General features: G+C 38.4%; 1 protein-coding gene across 14 annotated transcripts in view; it reads left to right on the plus strand.

The window, feature by feature from the left end:
- The window catches only part of SIPA1L1 (signal induced proliferation associated 1 like 1), a 220,868-nt gene that overhangs the window by 71,013 nt on the left and 126,193 nt on the right, over nucleotides 1–23,662 (plus strand). For 10 of the 14 annotated variants that reach the window (XM_056345567.1, XM_056345566.1, XM_056345580.1 and 7 more), the window contains one exon: nucleotides 15,532–15,609. The exons of 2 other annotated variants lie outside the window; for them this stretch is intronic. The gene's annotated coding sequence lies outside the window, so the exon portion shown is untranslated. Of the gene's footprint in view, nucleotides 1–6,086; nucleotides 6,106–15,207; nucleotides 15,227–15,531; nucleotides 15,610–23,662 lie in introns of those variants that run through there. 2 more of the 14 variants (XM_056345577.1, XM_056345578.1) reach the window with 2 other exon arrangements.

Consider the following 23,662-nt stretch of genomic DNA (forward strand, 5'->3'; position numbering starts at 1 on the left):
CATGCTCCACTTTCTGTGCCATCTGACAGTCACCCTTTGGAGTAGTGCTAGTTGCCACAAAATCAGCGTTGGCTTTGTGACTGCTGATAGCATGTAGTGTTTCATACAATACAGAAGGTGTGGTCTCCAGCAGGATGGTTTACCCGGCCGGGTAGGCTGGCTGCTGCTGAGTGCCAGACTGTATCCCAGTCTGTTGCTGAAAGCATCCTGTGTATGCGAGAGCTTTTTTTGGGAGGGAGCTGCAAGGGGACTAGATGGCTACTCCCTCCCCCCTTTCTACTAGGTATTTGTAGAAGTGTAAAAGTAGGTTGGACTCTGTTCAGACTGTGACAGAAAGCCTGGTTTTGTCACATTTTCTAAAACACAGTAGTTCCTGTAGGTGGTTTCTTTTAATCTACTTGTGAAACTAAACTCATGTTCAAAGGAAGAAAGATGATTATTCTGAATGTGCCTGATTCTTGAAAAGAACTGGCTTTTAGTATGTAATCTATCCTTTCACAGAGAAATATAGTATACTTTCAGGGAGTTTTTGAAAAGATAGAAGGATGCTGCAAGTGTGAGTTGCAGCAGTTCTGCCCACGCAGCCTTTCTCTCTGCCTTGTATCAAATGCAAGTCCTTTGTGGGTGTGTAATGACCAGGTTCAAGAAGGCATATCAGGAACGCTGGAAAACTGCAGTGTGTGGTTTTGGGGGTTGGGAGGCAGGGGGATGGGGAGCAGTGGTGTTGGTTTTGCAAAGATGAGCAGGGGTGCATTTGTTTTCAGACAGATCGGCTTCCTGAATTAACTCAAGGTATTGTGCAAGCCATCGTGCAGCCTGAAGGGGGGTGACCAGAATACTTGCTAGGGGCCACAGGCAGAACAGCACTGAGGTCTGAACTTAGATCGGTTTGAGCTTATTTGCAACCAGGCAGTAAAAACACAGCCCCCTCCACTGAACAGATTTGAACGATCTGTTTATTAATAAATGTTTAAAGCTATAGGTATGGCATATGCAAAGGAAGTCCAGTCTGGAAATGACAAGCAGTGTAATAAACATGCTGCTAAGGAAAAACCCTCCCTTGTAACATCAGTTCATGGGTCTGTGAGATGTCTGAACAAACAAACAGGCTTCATACTTTAGAGATCTGCCCTGTAGTTGTTGCCGTTGTTTTGGACAATGTTGTGTTGAAAGTGTCAATTGAAATCTGTTTTTTTCAAAAATACTGTCAGTAAAGCTGCACTGTGGCAGAGGACTGATTAGCCTCTGGGATTTGATTTATTGTAGGAGCAAAACTTTTTCTTTGGAGGGCATTATATATACACATTGGAAACCAACATGTTCGTTAGCAGATCTAGAGGAGCCCTTGGAAAAGGCTGTTTTAATTATTTTATCTTTGCCCTTGAATCATCTTATCTTTTCACTTGGCACCATCTTTAGTGTTGATTTTTACATGCAATCGTTATTGTGGGTTTCTTTGATATATAGCTCTCAAAGTTACAGAAACAGGAAGAAATGTTGTGTCCATCTCTTTCCCACCCCACCATACAAAAGGTTGTTTTGTTTTGGGTTTTTTTTGATGTTTGTGGTCCCAAAAGACACATTTTGATGCTAAACACTGTATAGTTGGGAATGGACAGTGAAAAAGGGCTGTCTTGAGGGATGAAGTAAAAGCAGTCTCTTAGCTATTAATTTAACTTGCTAGTGGAAAGTCAGTGAACAGGTTTTTCCCCCACCCTGCTATGTTGGGATTCCTCAACGTGTTTGGGTGTTTTCTGTCATATGCTTTCCATAAAGAATATTCAAGTAATTAAACTAATTTTGCCAGTGATGGTGTCACCATGTTATACCACCAAAATACTTACTGAAGGTGTTAAGTTCCTTTTTATTATATACATGCAATTTTTATTCACTAATGGAAATGGTCTCCCAGTGGAATTCTTTAAATTGTTAAATTCCAGCTCATAACAAATCTATTTATATAAAGCTGTATTTAAAAAACTTAAGTTGTTTCACTACTAACAGTTCTGGTTTTTTATGAGCTCTTAAGCTCATGGCCCTATAGACCCAGTCTTGCTTACTGAAATTCATGAACAGGATTTTACATTTGACTTTTAGTAAAACTTTTCCATGTTAACAGACAGCTTATTTTTTTAGAAATGGTACCATGCTCCAATAAAGCTGATTTTTGCATAGGTTTCAAATATGGAATCTAATTGGATTTGTAAAGATATTTGGATGCATGACACTCGGCAGCATAAACTTGGTTTTTCTGTTAGTTTCCCCACATTCTCCTGCTGACACAATAAAAGTTTAAAATTCTGCATACAACTTAACCAGAGACTGCTTATTTCTCCTTGACCTGCACCTTAAAATAAAGAGGAGAACTGGGGGGAGGGAAGAGGAAGGGATGGTCACTGTGCCTGAGTAGCTGATGTTGATGTTAAGTTTGTTTTTTTTTTTTTGTAGGATAGTGTTTAAAGCTTCTGGTTTGAGCTGTACTGTGCTTTTCCTGTTGACAGATTGAAGCCCTGTGGCTGCATTTATCACTGCTAATAAGGCCTGATTGCGCAGGGAGGGGTTGGGGTGGGAAAGATTTTGCCTGAGTGATCCTCGCTCTCACAGGGACATGTTTAAGAGTATTTAGTGCTGTGTTCCCTGTAATTGGAGATAGCAGCTGTATGGATACTGTTTCTGTGAATGGCCAGGAGGACATGCAGAATTGTGTTCTTTTCTTATATTTTGCAAGTTTTTATTTTTTTCAGAAATTTCCCTGAGGTTTAGTTGGTGATGATACAAAGGGTTTCTGCTACTAGGATTGTGCAGGTCTGTGCTTTAAGTTGTTGCCTTGAGGAGTCTGAAGAAAGTTAGGAAAAAACCCTGCAATTAAAGAAAGGAAAGATGTGCCTTGAGGAGTGCATATATGTATTCCATATGCATGCATGTACCTGTGCACAAAGGCACCTGAGACACAAAGGGATGGGGTATTAGATGCTCTTGTTGATGCACGATGATCCTGTTAGCAGTTGCCTTCCATGATGTTTCTGTACTGTGGTACGGCAATGATAACTACAGTTATTATCTTTAAATGAAAAAGAAATGGTAAGAATATATTAAGCATTTTCTATTTCTTCTATGTTTAAAAACACTGTGGTGAATTACCAGAAGCTGGCATGTGATAGTTGGGACATATTTAACGTACTCTGGAACTGCACAATTGCAGTTAGACTATTCAGCAAAATTAGATTATGGTCTTAATAGCTAAATATGTTCATTATAATAGGAAATGAGTGTTCAAGAGAAGTCTCACCTTCATTTCATTGTGTATGAAACTGGAAGAATTGCATATTCAGAAATTTAAGTGTATACAAGTGAATGAAAAGATAAGAGCCCAGGTCCCATTAATTTTTGGCTACCCATAAACTGGACAAGGGTTTTATGCTTTGATTGCTGTTTTCTTAGTCTAGAATGACTGAAAATTTAGGGGTATGGATTGTAATGATCCATGCTTTTTTCTGTTACAAGGCACCTGTTGACTAGGCAGCCTGAGAATGAGGGTACACGTGCTATGTCTGCAAACTTTCTGATTTCAAAATGGTTAGGCACACCCAAGTTAGCTTTAATCTAGCTAGCCTGGGTTAAAAAAGATTGCAAGGATTAAACTGCATGGATTTTAGCATAGCCTATTTGAGGCTGTCAAGGATTCTGGGCGCTTAATCACTGCAGTCCTATGCCCTAGAAATTGACTGGGTTTTATAAAACTCATATTATTGAGTTCTGTAGCTTGCATAAATGTGGTGAGCTGTTGGTAGATTAAATACGTTATTCTGTATATGAATTTTTCTTAGTTTTACCTTCAAAATGTGTAGTGTAGTATAACTTAGAATGAATAACTATGTACTCTAGTACTAGGTATGATTACAAATGTACACTGACAAACAAGATGTTTTCTGTAATTGATCCTGCTATATTAACATTTTGTGGGACTGGCTTGTGAAGAATAAGCAATGCTGGTATTTTGATTTTCTGCATGGCTTAGCTTGCATATTGCTGAAGTATGATGTGCTGTGTTTAAGCTTCAATAGCAACAGATTTCCACAGTTGTTATATTTTTCACTGTTGCAGGTTAGTAGTAATAATCATCAGTTAAGTCTGAGACATTGAACAGAAGTGGAATCTGTGAAGCAGGAAAGAAAAGTAAGTTCAGGGATAGAATGAAAAAACCAAACACAGAAAAACAACCCACCCCTCCACAAAAGAAAACAGATGACACAATCCCCCCAAAACCCAACAGAAGGGAACATAGAGAGGCAAAATTGGAATTAGGAGCTGTGAACTTCATTCCTGTGCTGCCCTGGACTATTAGTGTTACTTCTCTGGTTTGTTTTTTACCTGTAGAGGCAAAATGCCTCATTCCTTTGTAAAGTGTTATATGAACATACGCAACTGCTACTACAACTGCATTGATGGTTAATTTCCTAAACTCGTGCTTCAGAACAGATAGATATATCAAGGTCAAATACAGCACATATTTGAAAAGCATCTGATTTCAATGAACACACTTCTGGGAATTTGGAAATGAACACTTCTTAGATATTTCATCTATTTGGGAAAAAAAAAAAAAATCTCATTTATAGCCTGAACTTGTTTAGGTGTAGTTACCACTCACTGGTGGTTCTTCTGTATATCTCTGCATGATGAGAGGTCAAATTCCTTCCTTCTCTTGCTCTCTGTGTTCTTCCTGTAGGCATTCTAATTTTTTTTCCTCCAGTTTTTCAGCACACTTCTTGAACTGTAAAATCAAGAAATAATTGCAGTTTCTCTGTGCCAAACAAAGTAACATAATTGCTCTGCTCTTCTATTTGATATTTTTGCTTGTTTAAATGTTAGTGGATTGCATAAGATTAGCCACAACTACGTGTTGTGAGTTTCCTATTGCGCACACAGATTCAAGGAAGCTAGCTAGTAAATTGGAGTAATGTACAGAACTGTCACCTGTGAAGATCAGAGTTCACACTTTCCACTTGAGATCAGAGAAGATCAGCCTGCTTTTCAGTCTAATTGTATTCACTGCTTATGCATAATGCAAAACCACAACTTAACTCTGCTCTATTTGATGAAAGATAAAGATCAGTGTCTACTAGACAGTGTGATGCTAGCTATACAGATCCCATCAGCATGAGGCGTTAGTCATGTCTCTTCATGTATATAACATAGCATACGTGTATATACACATCATAATGTGAGTGATGCTTTGTAACTTTCACATTATCATAGAATCATAAAACATCAGGCTGGAAGGGACCTCAAGGATCATCTGGCCCAACCTTTCTTGGCAAACATATGGTCTACGTAAGATGGCCCTGCACCCTGTCCAACTAAATCTTAAAAGCACCCAGTGTTGGGGAATCCACTTCCCCAGGGAAATTACTCCGATGACTGATCTTTGTCATCATGGAAAAATTTCCTCGTGTCCAATTGTAATCTCCCCAGGAGTAATTTGCCCATTACCCCTCATCTTTTCCATGTGACTTCTTGTGAAAAGGGAGTCTGTCTTCTTTGTAGCATTGGTAGTAATGCAATTAATAAATAGTGCTTCCTGTTCATCTTCATTTGTATAGGTTTTGTAGCATGTTTGTGTCTTTTTTTTTTTTTTTTTTTTTTTTTTACCAGCCTTTTCAGTTCTGGAGTAGCATGGCTCCTAAGAGACCTTGGTTTCTTTGTGTGACAGTCATATCTTAGGGGAACAGCCACTGCTGTTCTTGCTTCCTCATGCTGCTGTGCTCTTGGTAATGTGTTTCTAAAGCCCATAGCCCTGAGGGTGCAATGTGTGTATGTATGTATAGTAGTATAGAAGTGATTTTTCAGGAAATGAGGAAGCACAAAATAATCATTGCTTAAACTCCAAGTTAAGCTTAATATTACTTCTTTCTTTGTGTTCTTTCTTGTTTTATTTTCTTTTTTCCTTTTTCTCTACTGTTTTAGGCCTTTATTTTTTTCAGCATAACCTTCTTTTTTATTGCTCTTTTCTCCCTTTTAGCACCCATGCTAGAGCTCTTTGCAGAGTCTGGCTGAGGAGAAAGGTTGAAGTTGAGAACCATACACAGTTTCTTCCTCTGAGAAGAGGTATCTGCTGTTTTAGCCTCTTTGAAAACTAGTGGCTGTTGGGAGGAGGTGGTTTGGAAAGAGGATGAGCTGCAAAATGATTGGGGCCTGAGTGCCTCCCCAGCTGGGATTAATTTAGAATCAGAATTTTATAGCATTCTTTAAACATTTACATGCTCAGCTGAGAGGGAGTGAAGGGGGACAGACGTGTTCCTTGCAAGTCTTTGCTCCTTGCATCTGTCCTTGGCTGTAAAAGGAAAATGGAGGTAGATTTGTTAAGACTGAAAACTTGTGAGAGAAGAGCAGGTAAAAGCAGTGGCTATTTAATATTTTTGCTGTGGAATTAACTTGTGGGCCAAGCACACTCTTGGGTTGTTCTGCAAAGCAGTTGTCATTTCTTAATTAGTAAAGGCTGATCTGGGTTTTTTAGCTTTGCTTTTATTCAAAATGGCTTGGATGTAGAAAGAAATGTTGAGGCTCACAACCATCTTTTTAGACGCTGGAAAGATATTCAAAAGAGCAGGTTAAATATTTGGACAGGTTGGATGCATATTCTCATACGTTAATATCTTAAATGTTGTCTTTCATCCAGTTAGCTTACTTTATTTGGTCAAATCTAAATTCCCTCTAGCCTAGTGGTGCTGCCTCTGACAGAGCACAGCAACAGATGTAAATAGAGGAGCATAGAACAGATTTGTAGCTGTAGGCTTCCTTAATGTCTGGTGACTTCTACCGCAGGACTTTCTGAATTGGGAAATCTAGTACCTTTTGGTCTTGCCTTCCTCTTACCCTTTCTACTTATGCAATAGCATTTTTAATTGGGAAGAGCACAACTGCATTTGATACTGAAGGTAGAAACTTTATACAGTGGTATAATAAAAGACCAGTGTTGTTCTTGGAATAATTCCTTATGCTGTCTGTGGGTGGCTGGTGGTGGTGGTGTATTTTTTTTTGGTGGTTTTTTTTTTTTTGTGAGTGGTAGAGTATAAATTGGATACAGATACCTTCACAGTCTTCAGCATAATGGATTCCACAAGGAATTGAGAAGTGCCAGGTAGCATTGGTGATGGGTCGACTTACCATATTTGATTATCTGTTTGGTACAGTCACCTAATGGTGGGTGCCTCAGAGTTGTGAATCATTGCTGCATGTGAAATTTTCCAGGGTTTGGGTCCCTGTATTCACAGTAGGGTTTAAACTTTCCTATGTTTATTGCAGATGAATAATGCTTCTACTGACATGTCCAAAGGCATGCCTACTGCATTTTTATTACCTGTTTTTACTGTTACTCTGTATTCACCAACTGATATGACTCTTAATTTTTCTAGAATAGCTATGCAGTTACATACCTACAGTCTATAGGGGCCCCCAGGCAATGAACAAAATGGTCTCAGTGCTCTAAGGACACTTCTGGAATTGTTCATCTACAGAGCAAAGAGGATTGTGGCTGACCTTCTTCTAATGCTTTTATATAATCAAGATTTAAGCTGTTTTCTAATTTTCCCTATTAAATGAAAGTGGAGATTTAGTCTTTGCCTTGAATGAATTCTGAAGCAAATCAGTGTAAGAAACATTCTGAGACCCTTAGAGCTTTACTGTGCATATGGGAAACTGCAAGAGTGTATTAGTGCTTACTTTGAAATTCTGTTACGGAAGGTGTCAAGAAATATTGCCATTAGACAAAATTTTAAGGTGCTGCAAAAGCTGCTTAGTTGTTTATAACCAAAGGACTACAGTTAGTGGTTTTGTTTTTTTCCTGACAGACTCTTTTCTTTGGCCATTCTTCCATTATGGCAAAAAAGGAGAAGTGTTCCTCTTTGTCCTTTGGTAAGCTGTAGATAGCTGACACCTTTCTCTTTTTCAAACACAACCAACTCTTGAGACTGGGGTTTGGGTCAGGTGCTCCATCTATGAGCCTTATAGAGACTGCTGCCTGTTCTATCATCTCGGCTGCAAATACAATTTACCTATAAAACAATTTCATTGTGTTAACATCTATGCAATGATTATGCTCCAGTTCTAAATGGACTGGTGAGGCACTGAAACAGTACCTCTTGGTTGGCGTTTGGATTGTCAGTGCAGCTCAGGATCATCCTAATCATGGCATATATAAGTTTTAAAATATCCTTCTTTCATGCTTTTTATTTCAGTGGATCTGTCTAGGCATAAAATGTAGTTTTCATTTTTTATTTAATCTGTATTTGCTTGCTTTTTTACAGTTCAGCTTTGTGGCTTACTGCATTAGTTTATTTATAGTGCGAGTGCACCAGACCTGCAATTTAGTCTTTGAATTTGGTTTTGATTTACTGTTTGAAAAATGGTGGGTTTACTGTAAGTACTTCTGACAAGGAATTGCAGAACTATATTGAAATGCTTTTAATAAGTATTATCAAAAATCAGAAGCAGCTATGTCAAAATGCTTTTGCACTTTGTGGTAGAGGAGCATACATGAGGACATACGGTTTCTTTTCAGTTTTATAGTGCCAAAATGTATATTAAAGCACAGAGGGCACAGAGATGTTACCTTTATCTTGTGTAAAATACGGTACTTTGTATTACACAAGGAGGTGGTATGTGGAGAAGTTTGCTCCTGGTTTGAGCAGCTGATAAGCTCATAATATCTCCTCCAGTGTTGTGAGCGTACGTGAATCCAAGATGACCTTGAGTGTAAGATAGCACTGTAAATTCCTTTGTTAGTCAGGGAAAGTATTTTGTATTATTAATCGGATTTAGTAAGTATTTTCTAAAGTCCCTTTTATTAGTCTGCGGGTTTTTGCAGTGTGTGTTTTAAGTATGAATTATATTGATAAGAGTACACAGGGTCATGGTAGATCTGTTGTGGGCAAGAGCAGAAGAAACCTCAGCATTGTTTACCTTGATCATAACAATACGATCAATATAAAATGTAATACATAGGCCATTATTTTGTGATTTTCATTTAAGCTAGGTGGTGCTTTCTTGTATTTGGTTAGGTACAGACTTCTAAATCCAGTAATAAACTAACTTTTGTTTGTTGGAATGGGGTCTAATGTAAAATCATCTTTATTCTGACAAAACACTTTGAAAAAGAAGCTTAACTACTGCTACCCTTATCCCCAAAACAAAAAGCAATCCCCAGTCCTAGGGAGTTTTATTGATTATGCTGTGAGGCCTCTGGCTAATCTTTTCAAGACTGAAGTCCCTCACAATGATGTAGGATTTCTTTTCTGGACTTCAGGAGATGTTTAGACAGCCGTTCATTCTCTAATGTGTTTGCGATTTGTGGTTAAGAGGGTGAATTCTTGAAGATTTACCTGATGTGTAGAAAAATTGTTGTCTAAAAATGGAAATGTTGGACTAGGAGCTGTGAGCTTGAAATTATACTGCTGTTTTGCTACAGAATATTAATGCTACTATTTTAATCGTTGGTCTCTGCATACAAAGTGGGTTTTTGCATTTTATAGAGGTATTGAGGCTTCACAAATTTCTTTGTCGTACTTGGTAGTTGTGAAGACTTGTTGGTAAGTAAGATTGGTGTTGTGGTAATTAAAAGCTTGCTACTCTTTGTTCAGTCTCACAAGTTGCTGAACAATAACAAAATAACGGGGGACAAATACTTGGATAATTGTTTTCTGCTGGAAAATGTTATGTTAGGACTGAAACCAGCCTTCTGTAGGGCAGTAACAGCATTGCTATTCCTTGTTTCCCTAACATTTATCTCCTTTGAGGTGTGATGGTGCTGCCCTGTTCAGGTTGATATGGTAACTTGCAGTGATAACATCTTTTCTTAACTCTATCCCAGCTGAAACCAGTACAATCATGTTCTTTTAAGGGTTTTTTTTTCCAACTTGTTTGCTAGATTCCTGATGTTTTCTCTGTTAATGCAGATGTAAGGCAAAAGAATCTATTGTACATATCAAATAGATAACTGGAGGGTTTTGACTTCTGTTTCTGAAAATGTGTGCTGGTGTATCTGAAAACATTGCAATCTGTCCATAGCATCTGAGAAATAACACGTTTTAGCACATATACCAGCAGTTACCTCCTTTTTTCTTTTTTTCTTGCAGTGCTGCAGGTACTCTTCCTGCAAGCGGAGGGGTTTTGCATTCCTTCTCGTGCATGTCTGTTGGACCCAGACTTCATTGTCTAGTTTAACTGATGATTTAGAGTAGTCCTGGGGATGTAATCAAAGTGTTGTCTGTCCTTAAGCAAATATTTTCCATGTTATATAAGGAGTCAGGGGGTTTCAAACTGCTGTTTTATGTTGTTCTATCTTTCAGATCTCTGAACTAGTAAATAATACGTATGTATTTTTGAAGGATAACAGGAGGTGCTGTCTGTTCCTAGTTTTATGACCATTATAAGTGTGTGTGTCTGCCACTTTGTTTTGATCTACCAGTTCATAGAAATTAACTTTTGCATATAAATAACTTGCTGTTATTAAATATCTGGCAGAAAGGAATGTTGATGAAGGAATTGGGGTGGTGGTGGTATAAAATCTAGAGTTGCTGAAGGTCTGAATTCTTTGACAGGATGAAAGATGGTGTCATGCTTTGGTATGTGCTGTTGACACTTCAGCTCCAATACATACTCTGAGTCTGTACTGATGTAAATGCATGTTGGGTTTTGGTGAAGTATGAGTTGGGATATTGCTGTTTCACAGGAAAGCTGAAAAATAAAATCAGCTCTGCACGTATTTTAGTGCTAAAATATATGTGTACATACACAACTATAGGTAAAGTCTAAATTGTTTTATATTAAAGGTGTAAACACAGCATATTCTATCAGCTGGAGTCAGAATGTAACTACTTTTGGAAAGGAAAAACCCCTCACTTTGAAACTTGGTTTAAAATTGTGACTGGTTAGAGAGAAAAAGTAATTGCCAAATGTAAAAAAGCAATGGAATTAGTGTGGATATCAGCATTAGTGTAGAGCGTGTACATTTTTTTGGTAGCTGCACTAATTAATTCTATTTAAAGTATTTCATGTTAATTTTAGAAGACCACCAAGAAAAGAGACTGAAGTTGAAAGGAATTTTTCTGTTTGAGGAGGGAGAGGGGAAGAGAAATCTGTTCATGTGCATTGTCACTTAAAAGAAGTCACTTAATAAATGACTGTATGTATAAAGACCGCTTTTATGTGTATGGGTTTTTTTTTTTCATTTACTGTAAACACCTATTGGAAAACCAAATATATGTAACTACTAGGAAGATGAGGTTTTGTTTTCCGTTGCTATCAAACTCTTTTTAATAACCTTAGAACCAGATTTTAGGATCTATTCCTTAGAATACATAAGAAAGATCTATGTGTTATTTCAAAGTTAGGACAAGTATGTTGAGTAGATTTGGAGCACTTACTTCAACTTCTTGTGCTTAGTAGTCTTAGTTCCAGAATGATATTTAGCTTTTGGGAACAACATCAGATTTATGACTGTTAGTCTGTGATCCAATACAACTCCCTAACTTCTTTTCTGCTTTATTACTCTTCAATGGGTAATTGTGCTGTGTTTGTATGTGGCCTTTTTGTTACATTTAATTATCCCTTTCAGACTTCCAGCATTTCGTTTTGCTTTTACCTGCATGGACTGTTATCTAGTCAGCTTTAGAATCCCTGATATCCCAAGCTCGCCTGGAATCAAGGTCATGTCCTCCATATTCCTTACAACTTCTGCTCCCCAATTTGGTGGCATTTGCAGATTCTTCAAGGGGGCCTCAAATTTGGTCACCCAAATTAATAATGAAAATACTAAGCAAAACTTGCTGCAGGTCAAGTTCTGTCTGGACCAACCTGAAATGCTTTGTGGTTTTTTTATAGTGAGCCACTGCTTTAATTATTTGAAAGCAAATTTTCCAGTAGTTATGCTTATCTACACTGATTATTTCGCATTTGCGGTCTCCAGGTCATGTTGAACAGTGACAGAAGCATCATTTACATAAACTACACCTGCTGCTTCACTAAGACGTTTACTGGAGGGAGAATATTATATTGGCTTGATGTGGCTTCTTGACTGTACTTCATCTTTCTCCTCTAATTTAAACTAGTTTTTACCCTTCTTTTTCCCCAGCAATATACTCAAATTTTTCTAATACCGCTTCTTGTTTTCCATTTCTTCACTACTATTAAAGGATTTGTACCCTGTTTCATATTGCTCTGGGATCTCCTGTGTTTTACTAGTTGTCCAAGCAAATCAGTAATAGTTTAGAAATTATTTAGACTAGTTAGTTATATACAACAGTATACATTATTGTAAGTAGCTGGATCAAACTATGTTGAATTAGAAAAATAAACAACAGTGGTTTGTGGTTTGGTGGTTTTTTTGTTTTTTTTTTTTTTTTTTAAGGAGAATGTATTTTGAGTGTTGATTTTGCTAACTTTCTTGCTGTTTCATTGTGAAGCCCAAGAGTATTGGAGTCCCTCATTATTTAGACCATATTCTAAAACTGGCTGGCAGTGCTATGTGCCACCACAAGTTTAGTCGTCTCTGTAGGCTTTGATGGCCTGGGTGAGATCCTGAATCAATGTGGGCTGTCTCAGCTAGCATGCTATTGAAAAGCGGCCATTAAGTAACTCATTCTTAATGAATTTGAGAGCAGTGTTGGTGGTATTCAAAATTAAAAAGGTAATGCTTCTTATTTTTTGATGTGTGTGACTGTGATTTGTAGCCCACCATCCCTGAAACTGTCTTGCAGAGCTTTGCTGGTCTGGTGTTTCAGTCAGTAAACTCGGAGGGAATAACTAATTCGGTGTTAGTATTGCGAACTACTGACTTGCATGTTTTCCTGAAGTTCCGATCTGGGCAAGATTGGGACTGGCTTGAAGGTCTTCTTGCCTGAGTCAGAACAGTGTAAAAGAGTGCAGGGAATGAGTTCATGGCTTGCAAAGCTATAAAAAGCCAGACAAATGAATCGCCTATGTGACTGTTTTTCCTGCAGTATATCTGTCATTTGAGCAGATTTGCTGTAACTTCAGCAACTTACAGTATTGCTAGATATCTTATAAATGAATGCTGTGAAATAGATCTTGGGACTTCCTGGCTGATAGATCTCAGGACTGTGGTTCAAGAAGATTGTTCAAATAGCTGTAACACAACTACATGTGCTGAAAGCTGAAGTCATGGTGACTGGAGACTATCCAGAAATCTCTAAAGGCCCTTTTCCTAAATGGTTGCTGTTGACAAATTCCTTCTGTGAATTACTGAACCCATATTGAACATCCTTTGCTGGTGCTGCCAATTATGCCACTCAACAGCACACTAAAAACCCCTACTCCAAGAAGATACTGTATCTCTTTATTTATTTAATTCTATGAAATAGACTATACTGCTAAAATCTAGACTTTAAAGATCCACAGAAGACAAACAGATGCAAATTCAATCTGGTTTAGTGTTTTTTCCATGTAGGTTTTTTGATAACTTCTACTTGATGCATGGGCTTCTGTTTAACCTGTTATGTCTGGGAAGGCATTTTAAGTGCAAAACAAGTAGAAAATAATTCCAAATGGCTGGAGGACTGAAAATGTAGTTGCACAGTAATTTTACATTAGTTTTCCTTTTTTAACAGGAAAGAAATTTTAAGGATATTGGCTAATAATAAAAATGGCAAGACCTAAACCAACAGAATTACTTTTCTGACCTTAGGAAAATGTTACGCTTTTGAGTGAAGGTTAATTTTTATTTTCTATTTCTGTACTTTTCCCCATTGTCAGTGGAATTAATCTCACTTGTGAACAGCTGTTGAAATAATAAATCCTGCTACTCAGTTATATATACTTAGTGTATATATAACTCAGTTATAGTTGTTCTGTTTTCTTGAAAGTCCCAAGCAGATCTGAAAACCAAAAACCTCAGCTGGTAAAACCATTGGAGGATAAAGTAGGCAGTTTACACAATAGGAGCTGCAAATGGAAAAAATTAAGCTATTTAAAACATCGAGTCTGGCATACACATTAATTCACTGAATGCTTTTAAGCTGGTGTCCCCTTTGGAAAGGGTGGACCTGGCTTCTCCTATCTGCTGATTTGATGATTATTTGAGAGTCTTTCACCCAGGAATAGTGAGAGAGGATGGGTATGTGAAGTCTGAACTCCAGTGTACAGCAAATGCACTTGTATTGCCTTGTTAAGCACAGGGGACATCTCTTAGATGTCTTGTTTAGTTCAATTAATCAAATACTTTAATGGTGGATTATTTTGCAGCACAGGTTTTGATGCATTTGGATAAAACTGTCCAGCACAGTATGAAGCTGTACAGTTTAGTTCTTGAAACTGGTGTTGGGGTTTGCTCGAGATTCTTTTTTTACTGCTTAAAAATGATCCTTTTCCGAGTGACTCTGCCTAATGAATGAGGGTGGCATATCTTGAGTTGGCTGCCTACAGCTGCATGCTGTCTTCTGCCCTGCTGAACAGAAGGCAGAGTTGCTCATCAGTCAGTCCTTAATCTGCTGAGGTTTGCAGTCTGGCATTGTAAGGCAAGTCTGCATTGGTGATGGTTTGCCTTAAATGCCATTCTGGAAACGTTAGTGTGATCTTGACACTTCAATCAGAGTTCTGGGACTTGCGGTGCAGGAAAAAAATATCCAGTGTTTTGTTTAGCTTAATATGCAGTTATTTCAATGAGTAGCTCTAGCAGTCCCATCACTTGGAACTTTGAGAGGGGCTGTTGTACTGTGAAAGAGCTGTCCCCAGTTTAAGCCTTTTTTTGTCAAAGACTTTTGGCTTGGACAGATTTCACACACTCAGGTTTACAGTTCTGGCAGCTAAGTTTGCTGAAGGACCCTCATGTTGCTTCACTCACTGTTACACTGGCTGGACTTTGCAGGGTCTGGTGGGGCATCTGAGTTTATCCTGGTGTGTGGCTGCAGTGCCTGAGTGTGTCTTCTCTGAAATATCTGCCTCTGTGATAGATTTTGGGTCTCCAAAATGAGAATGCAGGGACAATCTGTTCAGTACTGTTAGTGCTGTCTGTGTTGGCATCCAGTGCAGAGCGGAGGAAGGAAACAATTGTGACTCAAATACCAGAGAGCTGAAGAACAGAAAAGCAGGAGAAGATGCTGTGCTGGGAGACAGAGGGCTGGGTGCTCGGTGGGAAGGAAAGACTGTAAGAGCTAGAGACTGTTTAAAAGAAAAAAAGGGAAAGAAGAAGAAGGAGGGAACGGGACAAGGAAAGGTGGGAGGACTTTGATTTATGTGCAGTGTGCAGGAATGAGTAATAAAAGGAGGTTCTGAGGACAGGGAAAATGCAGATAAATGTTTGGTTTTAAGAAGTCCTGGATGGCTTTGGACCATTCTATGAAAGTACTGCTGTTTGATACTGCTGAGATTTTTGTGGCAGATGCTCTCAGTGGAAGGTGGTTTTTTTTTTTCCAGCAATACTGTTCTCCAGCTCACTGCCTATCTAGAACTGAAATTAGTCAACTCTGAATAGAAATATTTTATCTGTATTTTGTTTCGTTTTGTCTCTATTTTTGCCAGCTGCTGCATCTTTGAAGAGAGATTTTTCTGTGCCCTTCTTCAAATGCCTGTGAAATTTCCAAGAGGAACCATCTTTCTGTAAGTGGAGATCTTTCCTGTGATCATAAAATTAATAATATGAATTAGTTGAATGCATTCGTAGGAATGTGGGTGTGCAGAGAAGTCTGAACAATTTAAAAACTGGATGGTTTAAATACATAATATGATCTTCCTGATTCATAATTGAGAATAATGATTGATGCTCAGAGGAAGTTCCTTTTTTGGCTTTGGTCATTTGAAATGCATGGTATACTTCCATTATAAGCTTAGACAGTGATAATAAAGGCAGTACTTTTCTCTGTCAACATCTGTGAAAAACAAGTCTCTGGAGATTTCTGAAGGTTTTATGTAATTATGAGAATAGTAAATCTGTCCTGTGTAGTGTCTGGGTGAGCTGTCTTCTGTCAAAACATTATTAATTGATTTTTATACTTTACAGCTGTGTTTTGGGAATAAGTACTGAAATGAAAGCCAAAAGCTCCACTATGGATTGTAAGAATCATATTCAAGAAGAGTTAAAGGACTGATTTATTTTTCTGGTTACAGATTTTGAGCAGAAGGAAAAGGGAGGGACTTGAGCTGCCTGCTTAACTTGGTTTGCCAACAGTCTCAGCACTAGTTAGATCATTACAGGATTATGGCTAACTAGATCTGCAAATATCTAGATGTATGAAGATGGAGACAGGTGCCCAGTGAGATCTTCATGTGCACTTAAATCCATTATTAACATTGAATTGTGGAAGCAGGGGTTTACAGGGATTGCCAAAGAACTGTTTACTACTTTAGAATACTGTGAAGGCCAGTCTTCAAAGCTTCTGTTTTCTAGAAATACTGATTTTTACACTCTGGATGCATTGTGTATGTTAATCAGTTACTTAGACATTGTGTTTTGTCTTTAACTTTGTTCTGAAACCTGTAGCATAAGGTCAGCAGTACTCAGCAGCTACTGAGATGGTGTTTGCAGTACGTGGTACAGTGTGGATAAAGGACTGCATGTGTGTAACAAAGCTTGCTTCAGCTTGAGTAAGAGGAATTGTGAGAGTTTTTTCTTCTCCTCAGTTTAGAAACACACATTTTCAGGGAAATAAACAGCTTTACAAGTAGCTATGCAATATGAATTTGTGTGATAAGTTGACCTGTAGACTTTATTTTGCCCTCACAAGGAGACATTCCTTTGAGTGCTGTAACACAGGCTAATTTCAATTTAGTTGAGCCATGAGTTTTCTATATACATGTGTTGTGTTTTGCTTTTTTCCTCTAACTTGAAGATGTACACACATTCCTAATATCTTTAGGATGTAGTAAAGTTTATTGAAAATGTCCATAAACTTAAATTACAGCTGGTGGTTCTGCATTACAGGTAAGCAGTACCCTGGAAGACTGAGGTCTTGTTTCTGCTCCTGCTCCCTCTCCTGACCCTCTCCCTAGTTCTTACACTTAACCTAAGTTGATCTGCTGCATGATCTCAGTATAGGGAAGACTGATTTAGTGTTTCTTACTGGGTTAGTTTTCTACTGGTTTGGAAGCTGACTGTGTAACACGAGGAGATGACTGTAGGCCAGGAATGGAGGAAATGGGAGGATTCGGTCTCCTTGTTCCTGGCAGTGGCAGGCCGTCAACTGGGCTGAAGCTGCAATGTCAGATTGCTGCCCTGGGCTCAGCATGGACCCCAGCTCAGTCCCTGTGGGCCTCGTACATGTCAATATGTTTTTTTGTCCCTAACAACTGATTGCGTAGATCAATGGGGTTGCTTTTAGACAGCTTGAGACTAAGACACATCCAATCAGCATTGTTTTTCACTGCAGAAAAATATGAAACTCCAGGAGAATACAGCTGTGTATTTTTCCACTTTAAAATAATTCTCAGAAATCCTGTGCTGCAGCACATTTTAGGAGACTATTCAGATGAAACATTGAATTCTCTTGAATCGTGGCTATTAAAAATTAAGAGTACGTGTAGTGCCATAATTATTTCCCTTTGTGTGCTTGTGTTGTGATGCAGGCATCTCCTGTTTCCCCAGTTGCTATATGCTCATGGAACAGTCTTCCTGTTAGGACCCCATTGTGGTCTCTTGGAAATATTACAGTGTTTATCTGATAAAACAGCAATTTCTTTGTAAGATGAGCCTACTGAGGACATGCAGCATGCACTGGAGGAGGGTTTTCCCTTCTCTGCTCTTCAGCCCTTTGTCTTCTCCTTTCTGGAAGCAAGGAAAAATTATGCTGAGCTGAGTGGAAGAGGAGACAAGTAGGGCCAGAGTTTGGCAGTGAGGAGTTGGGTTAGACAGAACCAGAGCTGCTTCAGCTAGAGTTACAGGGATTGGGGTGGGACAGAGAAAAAGGGCACAGAAGGTTGTTTGGCTTGTTAAACTGGGGGGGTGGGGTGGGGGGTATTGAGTTGGGTGATTATTGCAAAGGTTTGAGCCAAGCCAGAAGCAGCCCTGCTTTCCCATCAGCTACAGTGTGAGAGGGAAGACAGATCTCAATGTGAGTCTTGGGAAATACAGTGGTAATGGATTGGTGATGCGCTGCTGCTTACTTGGATTGAAACACCTGCAGTTGTGTACTCTGTTCCTACCTTTTACTAACAACTTCTACCCAACTGTGGTTTTGTACATGTGCTAATGTTTGGAAAGAATTGGGTGAATGAGCCATTTCTTTAAGTAAATGAATAGTGGCTGTTCATTATACTAAGTTTCATGTAGAAAAAGAACAGAGGAATGTTTGTCTTGTACTAAAAGCAGGCCCTTGTATTCATCTGTTAATAAGAAGGATTTTCATCTACTGTAATATAAATAACAAAACTAATTAAACTGAACACTTTGTGCAGCATCCATAAGGACTTGCCTCTCAAAATCAGAATCACTCTGTAGACTACTCAAAGGGGGGGGGGGGGGGGGGGAGGACTAGCTGTACAAGCTATCCTTTGAGAGGGAGCTGGTCCTGTGGTTGTGAAGGCAGGTGTATGAATTTGGTATTCATAGTGGTGGTACCACAAAAATGTCAGTTGTGACCTCTGCTTTCTACACAATTCAAATTTTAAAATTCTTATCAGGCTTTTCAGTATTCAGAATGAATGACAAATATTGATGGCTTACTGCATAAACCTCTCAATGGTAAAACCAGCAAATAATAGTGAGATATTGAAGTCTTCAACACAAAACCTTTGACCTTTTGTCCCATCTAAAAAAACCCCACAGCATGTCATTAGCGACAAAAAAAGTTGTGAAGCCTTAGTTATGGCTTAATTGCTCATATTTGATATAAAAGGATTTCATAATATTTCAAGTGATCTGGTTTTCAGATGTTATAGGGCATCATTTATATGAAGGAACTTTAACTAGGAGAGGATTTGATAGAAGGTTTGATTTCAGTGCATCCAATAAACTGCAGAGCTTCCTTCTTCCACTTGCTTTATGTAAACACTCTGTACTGGTACCAGAACTATTTTAGTTTCACAACTATAGCTGTCTTACCTGCAATTTCATCTAATCATCCAATGTTACTTTTAGATTTTTAAAAAAATGCACTAGATTTATTTTTAAAACTTCAGACTTACAAAGACATTAAAGGAATATGCCAGTGATTGGGGAATGGCCACAAACAGTGTGAAGTGTGGAGGAATAGGTGAATGGCTAATAGTCTGTGCTGTTTTATTTCAGTTTAACTGGAGGCATAAAGAAATAAGCAATTTTTTTGATGGGTTACCAATGGGCTTAGCTGGAGCAACTTCAGGAAGAATGAGGGCAGCCAACAGTTTGTAAACTTGTTGGATTACGTCCCAAAATTTACCTGAAAAGAAATCATTAAAGAAAATCTATTCTTTTCATATGCTTGACCAGTGTTTTCTCTCAGGGTCTGGCATGTGAACCAGCAGCAGAATTTGGAGCTTGTCCATCTTCTGTAGACCAAAGTATTTCTGATAACCATGCAATTGAGCAATAGGATAGTCTGTGAATGGAATGATGTACTTCTGAGAGAAACAGCAATATGTTTATTGATATAAAACAGTGACTTAATGAAGTCTGATGGTAAATGTGACAGTGGCTTAACAGGATTTGATGGCAAGGTACATTTGATTATTTACTGCACGGAGGACAGGGCCAGACAAAACTGTCAGTGAAACCCTCCTGTTGAGTCATGAGGTTCAGAAAGGCCCCCCCTTGTGTTCTGAACTCCTTTTCAGAGGGGACTTTAGGTGTAGCTGAATCAGACTTAGTCCAGCCCAGGTCAGCGGTTTGTATCTAAAGGATTGTATGTGCACAATCCATCCTTTTTATCCCTTAGATAATATATCGAAGTTTAGTGTGCTACCAAGACTCTGTTGTAGCATGGAATCTCAACCTTAAGGAATAACCTTGAGAGGTATCCCTACTTAGAGGGAGATCCTGGCATGCAGCCCACTGCCATGCAGGAGAGCTCAGTGGGCCCTGGGCTGTCCTCTATATTTATGGAGTAAGGTAATTGACTTGTAGTCATATTTGCATACCGACTACAGAAGTTATCTTCTTTCAAACTTGGCTTGGGTAAGACCTTGACCAGCACAGTGGTTAGGTGGGCGTGTTGCTCAAATTAGCCCTTGGCTATTGTGGTGTTATCTGTCTCCCCAGAATCTACTTTATGTGGATGCCGCCATCATCACCAGACACATCCATTACAACCGCCGCTGGTGGTTATCACTAGAGCAGAGTTAGGGAAGTAAAGGTTGGTAGCAGGGAAGGGGGGAGGGGGAAAGCACACCATCACAGATAGGAATAATTCCATGTTTCTTACAAAATGCTGAGCAAAATAATTAGAAAGAAAGAAAATAGAAAACCTGAAGGTCAACTTGGAAGCATCTGATAGTTGTCTGGGTGGTCCCCAGATGGGGCAGGATGACAACTGATCTCTGACCTCTCCTCAGTGGGGCTACTCCCATTTGACTTAAGCTATTATTCTCCTTGTTTATTTTTGCCTTGTATTGTGTAGACCTAGTTTTGTGTGTGCTCATGATGTTCTAGTCGCAGGTGGAGTGGAGGGTTGTGCATGTTCCCCTCCTGTCCCATCTGCTTGCATCTCCATGATGCTTTTCAGAGCTGTGCCCTTAGGTGTGTGTGTCTGATAAATGAGGCTAAGGGTATTGTGTTGGGGCTTCGTGGAAAAATTGTCTTGAAAGAGGGCAGGTAGTTTTTCATGAGCTGGTTCTCACTATTTTCTCTCAGAATTTTCTTGAGGAAGAAGTTTCTGCCAGTACAATGTTTTTTTCAGAAACTGAGTGGCTGTGTGAAGAGTGTGTTATGAGTTAAGAGTCCTGAGAATGTGTTTAAGAATATGCAAACATATTCCAATGGGGATGTATTCATAGATGCAGGAATTCGAAAGCTTTTCTGTAACAACTAATATACCAACACCCATCTGAAACAACAGCCACTAAAAATTGCTATTGTGAAATTTATCTTGATAAGATTTTCTTCCCAATCAGCCTCCTATTAAGTCTTGAAACTTTCCAGAAACTATGGAGTGGATCTGCTTTACCTGTCGTTAAATTTTCAGTGCTTACAGCTGTGTTTAATATTTACAGAAGTTGAGTATGACAGATTTATAGCAAACTCTGAACGCAGGTTTCAGTAAGAGCATTTGCACCTTGAGTGCCTCCTTGATGATTAGCAGCAGCATTTTAAATTGTTATGGAAAATGAAAGCAGCTTCAGTATTGTATTATGACAACTAAGTTTATAGTGTGATTCCAAGTGTAACTGGGTATAACCAAATACTCCTGTTGTATGGATATTTTCTTTTTTTAAATCACTGTAAAGTTTTTTCTTCTTGTCTTCATGAAGGTCTGCCAACTGTCACTGTCTTTCAGATGCCTGTCAAAGTATCACCATAGCCCTATCCATGTGTGCACATAAAAAAGTTACTGTATCCGCAGGACAAATATTTTTAATTGGAGAACTTCCTTTTAAATTTTTATGGGTAAAAACGTACCCATAAATTGTTCCCTCCTTAACAAGTAGCAAATGCAATAAGATGTAGGCTAAATTAGAAATGTGGACTTAATTCATGTGGGCATCGGGTCACAATACTTATGTTTTACTGTGCTGTAAAAAGTATATAGAATTTACCATTTGTGGCTAATACAAATTTGAGAAACAAAAAGATCTTTCAAATGCAAGTTTTATAGCACAATTTCTGCATCAGCATAACAGTGCATTTTAACTGAGAGAGTATGTTTGGTGTGTGCAAGAGGGGGACTTCAGAACACTTAAAGAACAGAAGGGATGGGCCACAGTGACTTGTAAATTAAACAGAAGATTTATAAATGAGGCTGGTATTGCATTTTATTAGTTTTATTGCCTTATGGATTCATATTTTAATTTTATTTGAATACTCATAAGCATTGCCTTAAAGAGTATGCTGCAGACTTTTTTTTTCCCCTTTTGCAGATGTTTGTTTTTCTTGATTAGATCTAAAGGGCTTTTCTGTGTCCTAAATAACTTAGGAAAATATGATGTTTTACAGTTCTTAACTCTTATTTTTTAGCTCTTTTGACGAGTTGTCTATCGTTCTATTTCTTTTACACCGATACCCTCAAGGGGAGAGGGCAGGGGGTGAGGATGTTGCAGGTGGCATAATGTCCTCAGAACTTGGACAGTGGAGTACGTTATTGGGATGTACGGTGTCAGTTTGAAAACCTTATTGTGGGTTTAGAATGTAATCTGCTATCCAAAAGGTACTTTGGTTTAAGGAGAGTCTGTGATGATTGCAGGTGTCTCTATTTTCTTATAGCTCTCTGCACCAGACTGCAATCACAGCTCTTGCTTTTTCACAATAGTTCCCTTTTTGAGTTTCAGTAACATGTTCTGGTATGGATGCATTGAGGTTTTTTACTTTCTATTTTTAAACTCGCCTGCAAGAAATGGGAAAATAAAGAATTCTTTCCATAATTTCAGAAATGTGGCATTATCAGGCCTGTTTTTCTAATATCATCCCATAATCCAGTACTTAATGCATGTATATCTAGATTGATACAGAATCTGTAGGCAACCACTTGGTTGTATTTTCTTCAGCTTGTATAGGTGCACAGTTAACTGTGTGTCCATGCTGTGGAATATCAAACCATAAATCCAGAGCAGAAAAGAGATAGGAATATCTAGTGCCTTTTTTCCTACAAATTAGGAAAGATTAAATCAGTCCTGAAGTAAAAATATTCCTGGTAAATAACAAGATAAACTGAAAAATGGGCTTAACCTTGTTAAGAGCATTCATGCACAGGGATGACATTGGTTTAACTAAGTCAGTACAGCATGATTTCGTATATTCAATTGTTGTCATTCGTATGTATTGAGCTCGCTTTCCCCTAAGGTACTTTTGGACAACCATTCGATCTGTTTTTTCTACGTCAGTTTTTCCATGTTTAAGAATATCTTTGAATATTTTTTGGTTAATGAAATTAAATAATGGATTCAAGCCAAACTATTATTTCTGTTCCTGCTCCTGTGTGTGCCCCCCACTACACGTGCGTGAAGGGGATGCTTACATACAGTGGAATTAATTTTTGTTAGGTTTGGGTTTTTTTAACCTCTGTATACGGTAGAAAAGTTGCTCTTCAGTGGTAAATGATTGTGTAAAATGTGCTTGTTTGACTGGCATGCTGGTGAGTTACCATCTCCAATGCAGAATTTGTAACTCTAGGAGGTGTGTCAGGTAACTAAATGATGGGGAGTTTGACTGGAACCAGTCACATCTAATGGTTTCCCATGAGTGACAGCACACTTTTAGAGTGACAGTCATACAAAAGTTGAGCACTATACAACTTCCTAGTTATGTTAGAAGTAGGTTTTAAATATCAGGAGAATGTTTGACAAAATAAATGACTCCTACAATGGTCTGAAAAGAAAAATGGCAGTGAAAAAAAATTTTCAGTGTATTTTAAGGCTTTATTCATATATGGATATATATATTCATATATCATACAGGTTTATGGCTGTATGTCTATCGGTTCCAGGATTGTGGTGGAAATTACGTAAGGCAGATAAATTGAATTAAACACTGTGGAAAGGCTTGCCCCCACCTCCCACTCCCAAGTGCTGAAATTTTTATGAACATTAACAT

The sequence above is a fragment of the Falco biarmicus genome, chromosome 7 (genome assembly GCF_023638135.1).
Source record: "Falco biarmicus isolate bFalBia1 chromosome 7, bFalBia1.pri, whole genome shotgun sequence".
In the NCBI taxonomy this organism is placed as follows: Eukaryota; Metazoa; Chordata; class Aves; order Falconiformes; family Falconidae; genus Falco; species Falco biarmicus.